Genomic DNA, 11,412 nt, shown 5'->3' on the forward strand with positions numbered 1-11,412 from the left:
TGTAAATTGCAATAACAGAATGGATTTTCCCCTAAAAGACATATTTGACATAATGTGGTAGAAAAAAATGCTATACTTATCTCAATATAACAATAAAATAATGGTTTAATGCACTATTTTATCCTCCCATTTTTTTTTTATAGAAATGTCAGTATTTCCATTTGTTTAGCTAGCCAAACAGGCTAACACATGCAATTATTAACTTTCAACTGATTAGTAGAAAGAGTGCAATTGATACCACTTGAACAAAAGTGGCAAACATTAAAGGGGTATTCCGGTCTCCAAGATCCTATCCCAACATGTAATAGGTGTAATAATAATAATATTAGCAAATACCTTCAATTAGAAATGTAGTTTAGTTCTTCTGATTCACTATGTCCCTTACCCCCATGTCCAGGGCATTGCAGTAGCTTAGATATCTTTTTTTACGACCACTCATGTAGTGACAGTTAGTCAGCTGTCAGTGATCATAACCATGGATATTTATTTATTTTATTCTACTCACTTACATAGGCACACCAGCCTGACTAAAGAACTGAGATGGGCTACCAGGGTTGCTGAGCGGAGATGAAAACGATTCCACTCCAACGAGCATTTCACCGCATTCAATTCTCTCCTCGGTCCCCCAACACCACCCCCCTCTCCACTCATCTTGGCTGAAGACTTTGCCTCATTTTTCAAGCAGAAGATTAATAACATCAGTGACAGTTTTGGTCGACAAATCCCAGAGCCCTTCCTCCTAACTGCTCAAGAATAAGCTCTGCAAACTAAGCAAAAAAAGTGCAAAAAATATTACCTCCTAGTGGGTGATGATGCCCCAGATGAAGGCGGATGCCGAAACGTACATTGGGGCTGGACCATCATCCACTAGGAGGTAATATTTTTTGCACTTTTTTTGCTTAGTTTGTAGGGCTTATTCTTGTGCTCTCTGGAGGGACACCATGACCGCATGGTGCCTCCACTCATTGGGGATAGAGGGCCATTATTAGATGGATTTATCATGTGCAGCCTCCTTATGGCTTTATAGTGGGTAAATAGTGCCATTTTGTGGTTTCCCATTCTTTTAAACCTTGTCTTTTTTATCTGATTTGTATGTGTTTTTCTACTTTGACTGTGATGGCCGTGGAGCTCCAGGAAAGCTGCCTAAGCCAGCAAGATGTGCAGCGCAACCCACCCCTGCCCCTGGGTCCTGGTGAGCAGAAGCAAAAGAGGGGGGTGCGGACTGGGTCCAGGCTCTCCTTTTTGCTTCTGCTAACCGGGCCCCATACATCTGCACGAGTATTAGAAGAGTTGATACATTATTATATATCATTATATATTTGTGGATTAGCTGTTTAATGGGTAACCATACTTTCAAGAATAAGCTGTCCTGTGTGTATATATGAGAAATAATTATTTTACTGGCCATTATATGACTTTTATCTTGCAATTTGGCTTTCCCTTAGCAGGATATATCTCTAATTTGCAATCAAGTCTGAGCTGGTGAGAGGGATTCCGGTTCTTCATTCTTTTTTTGTAGCAGGAATTTATACAGAGGTCCTGAGCAGTGTGGATATGAATCTAGCTGGTTTAAGGCAGAAGGCTTGTTAGAAAGCTCTCCTTTCCGTGTCTCCCTTAGTCAGTTGTTTCAGTATTTTCTTCTCTCCTCAATTCCCCTCTGTCAACCTGTCTTGTCTGAGCAAGATGGAATTGAGCTGTTTTTTTTTTCAAAGTTTTAGGGGAAGGGAGAAGTGAAAGAGTTGTTGATACATTTGGGTTACATTTTGCATGCAAATAAATTACATAAATGAATATCTATAAAAATTGGTTGAGATTGTGAAGCTTTACCCTCTTAACGAACTCTGATATGCATAAAAACGCTGACCTTATTCCCTCATCAGTGTTGTAAAATCTCAATCAGGAGTGAATAGTGCCACCCCGTGGCTGAAATTCCCAAGGTTGACAGCTGTACATGACAGCTGACATCCTGCCTAATTAATTACTGAAATCCTGCTGTCAATCCCGATAACGGTATCTAAGATGTTAAAATACCCCCTATGGCATGATTGTTCCCCCGCAATCGTAATCATGGGTGCCAATTAGTGATGAGCAAGTATACTCGTTGCTTGGGTTTTCCCGAGCATGCTCGGGTGGTCTCCGAGTATTTGTGAGTGCTCGGAAATTTATTTTTTGTCTACGCAGCTGCATGATTTGTGGCTGCTAGACAGCCTGAATACATGTGGGGATTCCCTAACAACCAGGCAACCCCCACATGTATTCAGGCTGTCTAGCAGTCATAAATCATGCAGCTTTGTCAGCAAAAACGAAATCTACGAGCACTCACAAATACTCAGAGACCACCCAAGCAACGAGTATACTCACTCAGCACTAGTGCCGATCATTACCATGGTACCCTGAGGTCATCTGATAAACCCGAAGTACGGTGGCCTGTGAAATCCAGCTACAAGCAATGTATGCTAGGGGAGTACAGTGCAGAAATTTAGTGAAAAAGTGAAAAAAGTAAAACAAAATGAGTAAAAAAGTAGAAAAAAAACATAAAAAAGGGCACAAAAATCAAAAGCTGTAATCACCACTAAAAACACGGCATTTGTGATGAAACAAAGATAAACAAAAATAAGTACTCATCATTGGTATCGGTGTTTCCGGAATGACCTGCTCTACAAAACTGGCATGTTATTTATTTCGCACAGTGAATACTGTAAAAAATAAAATAAAAAAACACACCAAAAATGTCACTTTTATCATCATGCTGACACAGAAAAAATTAAATAAAGTAATTAAATAGAGTGATATGTAAATAAAATGGTATAAATAAAAACGTCAAAATGCCCCGCAAAAAAAAAGCCTTAATTTGTCTCATTCAGGAAAAAAGTTACAGCTCTCAGAAAATGACAATGTAAAAACAAACTAATTTTTGTAAAAAATCGTTTTTATTATGTAACAGCAGCAAAGCATAAAAAAAATATATAAACCTGGTATCGCTGTTCTGACCCATCAAATAAATTGGTCATATCACTTTCCCTCTCCAGTGAAAGGTTAAAAAAAGAAATGGAAAAAAAACAAAGATAAAAACAATTACTGAAGTGCTGTTTTTTTTTAATTAATTCTACTGAAGCTTGCAAAAGTATTCACCCACTTGGTAGTTTTGGGGTTTTGCTACCTCACAACCTGGAATATCACTGCTGTTCAGTGAAGTTTCAGGGTTTGTATCAGTTAATGTAAAGCAAACAACAAATAGGACAAAATAATTGAAAACTTCAGTATACATAACTATTCAATCCTCCTTTTGTGGCAATTACAGCTGCAAGTCACTTTAGATAAGTCTCTATAAGCTTTCTACATCTTGCCACTGGGATTTTTGCCCATTGCTGTGTTTATTTCTTCTGGCAGAACAGGGGTTAGTTGGCCATGTTGGAAATCCCTGTGCTCACAGCTGTGTTCGGTTAGCCACTCCTTTTCCCTTTATAATCTGGGCTCTGTTACTAATCCTTGTAAGAACTAGCATTTGCTGCATGGCTAAAAGTGGGAGAGGAGCAGATATGAGAAGGAGAGTTGAAGTAGTTGCTAGTGACTGTTGCTTGGTTTGTATGCGTGGTAATTCCTTAACCTTCTGTTTTTCTTTATTTCCCTGCCTTCACACCCCGGTGCATTCCTCTGTTACATGTGAGTGAATATTTTGTATGCCTGGAGTTTTCTGTTAACCCTTGTCCGTGTTGCCTTGTTTATTGGGTTAGTGTACTACTGTGCACAGTAGCGCCCCCTCTTCCCTGGGTGGAGGAGCAGAGCCAACGGAGGGCTATCTTAGGAGATAAGGCAAGGGCGGAGGCCCCAGTATCTTCGTCATCTGAAGTATCCCGGGGAGCAGGGCAAGCTAGCATGCCCCCAAGTGTTAGAGACAGGAAAGGAGCTGTGTCGTGACACAATGTTGGTAGCAAAATCTTATGTGGGTCAAGTGCTGGGTGCAGGACATTTTTACTACCTGGCTGAAGTGAAGTTTGGAAAGGCCAGTCTCTTTTATTGTAGTGATATTCTCTTTCATGACTATCACATTCACACAGAAAACAGACTTTGTGTATCTGTAAGGCTAGTTTCACACTAGCGTTTTGCTGAGCTGCAGAGGGCTGCGGACTTCCTCCGTGAAGCCACACCCATGGCCGCACCTTCGCCGCTCAGCTCCGCCTACGTCCGCATGCGGCCTGCGTACCTATGTTTAACATTAGGTATGCAGGTCGTGTGGATGTATGCGGAAAAAAAAAATTCCAACCAGCTGCGTGTGACGCGGGTCACCGCATCGTCAAAACGATGCATCCGCATACATCCGCAAGACCTGTGTACCTAATGTTAAAGATATAAGAATATGGTACATGTCACTCTGTAAAAAGGGGGGGTGCTCGGAGAGGGATACCACTCCCTTATTATGCACAAATCAAAAAATCCAGCACTCAAAATGTCTGCAATTTAAATTTATTTAAATGCAATCCCAAATTCATGATGTTTCAGTCTGTTACTTAGACCTTCCTCAGACGGATTGCAGAAAGGTGAAAATGCCCACCATACCGGAGCTTATCCTCTACCACGCGCCGTTCACAGTGGGCATTTTCACCTTTCTGCAATCCTTCTGAAGGTCTAAGTAACAGACCGAAATGTCATGAATTTGGGATTGCATTTAAATAAATCTAAATTGCAGACATTTTGAGTGCCAGATTTTTTGATTAATGTTAAAGATAGGTACGCAGGCCGCATGCGGATGTAGGCGGAGCTGAGCGGCGGATGTGCGGCCGTGGGTGGGGCTTCACGGAGGAAGTCCGCAGCCCTCCGCAACTCAGCAAAATGCTAGTGTGAAACTAGCCTGAGAGTGTGCTGTAGAAAAGGATATTCCACAGCGCTGTGCTGCATTTGTCTCCAGAGACTTCCACCAACTGCCCAAGCAGAACCTTGCAGAAGCACCAGGAAGGGGAAGAGTTTCGGACAGGATTAGTTTAGATGGAGCACCGGGTCAGGTGATCTTTGTGACAGTTCTCATATAAGAGACCGGAGTGACAAGGAAGGAAGAGATCCGGTGCCAACCAGTGAGTCCAGCAGAACATGTGCTGAGAGGGGCGCCGAGGCTTATACACCAGGACACGCTCAGAAGTCCGAACCAGAAGGTTGTTGTATGCCAGTGAGCTAGATCCAGATGACACCAGTCAAGATCCGTGGACCAGACCACGCTCATTCGACCGGTCCTGATAGACAACCGTCGCAGGTCAAACACTGAAGACCAGACGAGGATCCCCATCCAGAGGTGGACGTCCACTGAACAGGAGGCGCGAGTGAGCCAGGCCATCACTTTCAGCACTGACGTACAGTACAGGATACAATCTGGGGTGGTACAGCAGACGGGATGGGGACCGGCCAGTGTTAGAAAGGCCCAAAGAGCATTGTTTGACTTTGTCAGAAAGACTTATGGCCTAGTGGGAAGAATCAGTGACCACTAGGGCCTGTAATCTAACGGGGATCATTGTAGTGACACCCTTAGTACTGTGACTGTTGCCATCATTACAAATTTGCTAGGTAACAAAGAGAAAAGCTGCTACAACAGTTATAGTGTGCTTGATAACGCATTGTATGTACAGTAGTATATTGTATAATGTGTACTATAAATACTCTTCTTTCTACTTTCTGTCACCGCTACCCCCTTCTTACAACCATGTTATGAAAATAAGCAGTTAAGTTGGTTACTTCCGCCTTGTCCTTGTCTGCGAGTTGCATCCAGTAACCTGTTTACATATCCACCCTGGAGACCAAGTAAGAGGGCAACCACTTGTAAGTCACCACAGAGGGGCCACAAATGTTTGGTGATAGTTCAGGCACCTCAACAGCTGTTTTATGTTTTCATATGTTTCTTTCATATGGACTACACAGCCAGCTGGAATTGAAGGTAGCACATTGCCATTATGCAGCAAGACGGCTTTTAGGCTTGTTTTGGACAAATCCATTCCTCTGGATTATTCCTTATCTTCAGAGCTTCCATTAAACCAGGGGTGTGTTATGGAGTGACTTTTTGTGATTATGGAAATGAGCCCTGAACCGTCCATAGGACTGGGGCCCAAGCTATCCCTGCTCCCAAAGGTAAGGAGGTTTGGGCAATCAGCCTTACTGTTCTCCTGTTATTTCCTAAGCTGCCCTGTCCCCCAGGAGGCTTAGGACAGAAATGATAGTGTATCAACACATAAGACAGACAGGGATAACAGAAAGCAACAAACATACAAACACCAAAAGAAAGAGGTATATAGGGAAGGATAGAAATGTACTAACCAAATAGGAATACGACAATGAGAAAAGCATAGACCCCAAAACAGCACGCACCAGTCTTTAGTAGCAACAATGATTTCCAATTCATCACAGCATCTTCAAGGAGCTAGGAAGCAAAGCTTTCACTGGCAAGGAAGAGAAGGTCAGACCAGATTTTATATGGAGAGGAAATGACCAGGTCAGGAACAGCTGTGAGGTGGAGCTGCAAGTTTCTAACCAGCAAAGAAAGGGTTGTTAACCTCTTCAGCACAAAAGAAAACTAAATCCATTTAACCCCTTAGTGACCACCAATGCATCTTTTTACTGACCTGTGATACAAGAGACTAGCATCTCCTGGTGAGTGGCAATCCAGAGGCTATCAGCTCCACACTATAGCTGACAACTTGCTGCTTCAGCCACGATCAGTGTTGGCACCGACTATGGTCATTTAACTCCTTAATTGATTCTGTCAATAGTGATTATGGCATCTAGATGGCTAACAGAGTGTGGGGGCTTCCTCTTTAAAGGCCCCGTCTCACATAGCGAGATAGCTAGCGAGATCGCTGCTGAGTCACAAGTTTTGTGACGCAACAGCGACCTCAGTAGCAATCTCGCTATGTTTGACACGTACCAGCGACCCGGCCCCTGCTGTGAGATCGCTGGTCGTGTCGGAATGGCCTGGACCTTTTTTTGGTCGTTGAGGTCCCGCTGACATCGCTGAATCGGTGTGTGTGACACGGATTCAGCGATGTCTTCACTGGTAACCAGGGTAAACATCGGGTTACTAAGCGCAGGGCCGCGCTTAGTAACCCGATGTTTACCCTGGTTTCCATCGTAAATGTAAAAAAAACCCAAACAGTACATACTCACATTCCGGTGTCCGTCAGGTCCCTTGCCGTCTGCTTCCCGCACTGACTGACAGCCGGCCGTAAAGTGAAACCACAGCACAGCGGTGACGTCATCGCTCTGCTGTTAGGGCCGGCGCTCAGTCAGTGCAGGAAGTGGATGCCGGGGGACGCGAAGGTGAGTATGTACTGTTTGTTATTTTACATTTTACACTGGTAACCAGGGTAAACATCGGGTTACTAAGCGCGGCCCTGCGCTTAGCAACCCGATGTTTACCCTGGTTACCCGGGGACCTCGGCATAGTTGGTCGCTGGAGAGCGGTCTGTGTGACAGCTCCCCAGCGACCACACAGCGACAAAACAGCGACGCTGCAGCGATCAGCATCGTTGTCTGTATCGCTGCAGCGTCGCTGTGTGTGACGGGGCCTTAACTCCATCAGAACCCTGAGATCTTGATCGCATAGTCCTGATGGTTGCCATGGCAGTTCATGGCAAAATAATGGCACTAAAGTCTGCTGGTTACAGCGGCCTGTTCAAAAGTGAACAAAATTTAGGTGGTAAAAATAAACTTTTTCATGCCTGCCATGCCACTTTGCATTAATTCCTGAAAAACCCCTGAAGGGTTAATGAACTACGTGAAAGCAAGTTTGAATACCTCGAAAGTTACTTCACAACGGAACAGGTTTTTAAAAAATTAAATTTTGTAAATTTCCTTGAAAAAATGAAAAATGACTGCTACAATTTTAAACCTTCTAAATTGCCAACAAAATAAAACTACATTTTACTAATGGTGCTGATATAAAGCAGACATGAGCTAAATGTTATTTATTACTGTTTTTGTGTGGTATGACTCTCTGGATTAAAGGGATGATGATTCAAAATTTGAAAATTGCAATTTAAAAAAAAAACATTTTGTAAAATTTCTGTTAATTTTAGAAATAAATGCAAAACATATCAGCCTAAATGTAAAATTATCATAAAGTATGATGTGTCACGGAAAAAGTATCTCAAAATCAATGGGATATGTTGAAGCATTCTAGAGTTATTACTACATACAGTAAAAAGACGCTGGTCACATTTAAAAAAATTAGCTTTGCCACTAAGTGGTTAATATGAAACACAAACACTGTAATAATTATAGGGGATAACTCAGGAGACTCTTTGCGTGGAAGAAGACAACTACAGGGCACAGTTTTATAAGTGGTAAAGTCTATATTATCACACGGTGATTCAAACAGGTGCAGAGAGAAACTCAAGTCCACAACACTTGGTGCGAATATCAAATGCAGCTCAGCAGTCTATAGGAAACTTCAGAGAAAAATGCAATCATGCAGAAAGTCTATGAAGCACAATTATTCTTGAGGATACTTGACATGAATAAGTCCTTGCTTAGTCCGAAACACAGATAGATATGCTTATAAGGCCGTTCAAATAATATCTTAGCTCAACCAGGGAGGTCTGGGTAATAGTCTCAGGTTCTTGCAAAGCAGAAACAGCTTACATGTCCAGCAAATGCAGATGGAAGTAAACACGAGCAGCAGATGAAGGAGGATTACTGGAACTGGTGTATGCAGCAGGAACTCAGAGCAGAGTAGCAGGATCACCACACAGGTTCACAGGAGCAGGTACAGGTCCTTCTCAAAAAATTAGCATATAGTGTTAAATTTCATTATTTACCATAATGTAATGATTACAATTAAACTTTCATATACTATAGATTCATTATCCACCAACTGAAATTTGTCAGGTCTTTTATTGTTTTAATACTGATGATTTTGGCATACAACTCCTGATAACCCAAAAAACCTGTCTCAATAAATTAGCATATTTCACCCGTCCAATCAAATAAAAGTGTTTTTTTAATAACAAACAAAAAAACCATCAAATAATAATGTTCAGTTATGCACTCAATACTTGGTCGGGAATCCTTTGGCAGAAATGACTGCTTCAATGCGGCGTGGCATGGAGGCAATCAGCCTGTGACACTGCTGAGATGTTATGGAGGCCCAGGATGCTTCAATAGCGGCCTTAAGCTCATCCAGAGTGTTGGGTCTTGCGTCTCTCAACTTTCTCTTCACAATATCCCACAGATTCTCTATGGGGTTCAGGTCAGGAGAGTTGGCAGGCCAATTGAGCACAGTAATACCATGGTCAGTAAACCATTTACCAGTGGTTTTGGCACTGTGAGCAGGTGCCAGGTCGTGCTGAAAAATGAAATCTTCATCTCCATAAAGCATTTCAGCCGATGGAAGCATGAAGTGCTCCAAAATCTCCTGATAGCTAGCTGCATTGACCCTGCCCTTGATGAAACACAGTGGACCAACACCAGCAGCTGACATGGCACCCCACACCATCACTGACTGTGGGTACTTGACACTGGACTTCAGGCATTTTGGCATTTCCTTCTCCCCAGTCTTCCTCCAGACTCTGGCACCTTGATTTCCGAATGACATGCAAAATTTGCTTTCATCAGAAAAAAGTACTTGGGACCACTTAGCAACAGTCCAGTGCTGCTTCTCTGTAGCCCAGGTCAGGCGCTTCTGCCGCTGTTCATGGTTCAAAAGTGGCTTTACCTGGGGAATGCGGCACCTGTAGCCCATTTCCTGCACACGCCTGTGCACGGTGGCTCTGGATGTTTCCACACCAGACTCAGTCCACTGCTTCCTCAGCAATCTTCCTCAGGGTCCGGTCACCTCTTCTCGTTGTACAGCGTTTTCTGCCACATTATTTCCTTCCAACAGACTTACCATTGAGGTGCCTTGATACAGCACTCTGGGAACAGCCTATTTGTTGAGAAATTTCTTTCTGGGTCTTACCCTCTTGCTTGAGGGTGTCAATGATGGCCTTCTTGACATCTGTCAGGTCGCTAGTCTTACCCATGATGGGGGTTTTGAGTAATGAACCAGGCAGGGAGTTTTTAAAAGCCTCAGGTATCTTTTGCATGTGTTTAGAGTTAATTAGTTGATTCAGAAGATTAGGGTAATAGGTCATTTAGAGAACCTTTTCTTGATATGCTAATTTATTGAGACAGGTTTTTTGGGTTATCAGGAGTTGTATGCCAAAATCATCAGTATTAAAACAATAAAAGACCTGACAAATTTCAGTTGGTGGATAATGAATCTATAGTATATGAAAGTTTAATTGTAATCATTACATTATGGTAAATAATGAAATTTAACACTATATGCTAATTTTTTGAGAAGGACCTGTATATAGCCAGGGAGTCACCAGAGGTCAGGAGCTGGATGCAAGGCAGAATACTCTAGCACAGACTGAAGGCTGGGGTGGAGTTTTATAGCAGGAAGACACAGTGCACATGAGACCAAAGACGCCATCTTGGAAAAGGGCAGTAATGCACAAAAAGGTAATAAAAAATGTTCAGAGTCCTGACAAACCCATCGGCTAAATGGAAGATCTGCGATTCACAATACCAAGTGACTTTCTAACACCAGATCTCCCATGAGGACATGACCTGCTCATGACAGGGGTGGGGAATCTTTTTTCTGCCAAGGGCCATTTGGATATTTATACCATCCTTCGGGGTTGTGTTCAAATTGTGCATTTATTCCACCCACAAAGAATGTCCTGACACTGGCACTGGTGTCAGGACTCAATATTTCATTGCACACGCCTCAGCATTCATGCATGTAGATGGCGTAGGAAGGTTGATCCTACTGACAGATTCCATTTAATACAGAACCCATAGCTTGTATGCATGCAAACTCCATGGGGTTGCTGCATTGTGTGCCGTATGATGCAGGTATTCTACCATAGAAGCATTGTTTCTAGAAGAAAGTACAGTACCTCACGAAGTTATTATATTGCGGCACATGAAGTACTTTAATGTGAATTTGACCTTGGTGGAGATCCACGGTTCATTACATATGGTGCCAATACATTCCAGTCGCACAATAAGATTAAATTTAAAGAGGTTGTCCACTACTTTACCATCCAGCCACAGACACTAGTAGAAGACGGGCAGTTCCGAAAGTGGACGACGATCCAGAGAACAGCTGACTGGCGGGGTGCTGGGTGTCGGACCGCGACCGATCAGACATTGATGACCTATCTTAAGGGTAGGTCATTACTGCTAAAGCAGTGGAGAATGTCTTTAAGTTTATTAGAGACTAACCTACTGTGTTGATCATTAAGTTTTGTAGAAATCTGAAGAACTTGATGAAAGCTAATGCAAACACAGAAAGAACATGGCTACTCATTGCAGGATAAACATACTGTATGTGTTTAAAATGTTGTGGCCTCAGTATTTAAAGGGACAATGCAGCAGAAAATGACT

This window comes from Ranitomeya variabilis, chromosome 3 (assembly GCF_051348905.1).
Source record: "Ranitomeya variabilis isolate aRanVar5 chromosome 3, aRanVar5.hap1, whole genome shotgun sequence".
In the NCBI taxonomy this organism is placed as follows: domain Eukaryota; kingdom Metazoa; phylum Chordata; class Amphibia; order Anura; family Dendrobatidae; genus Ranitomeya; species Ranitomeya variabilis.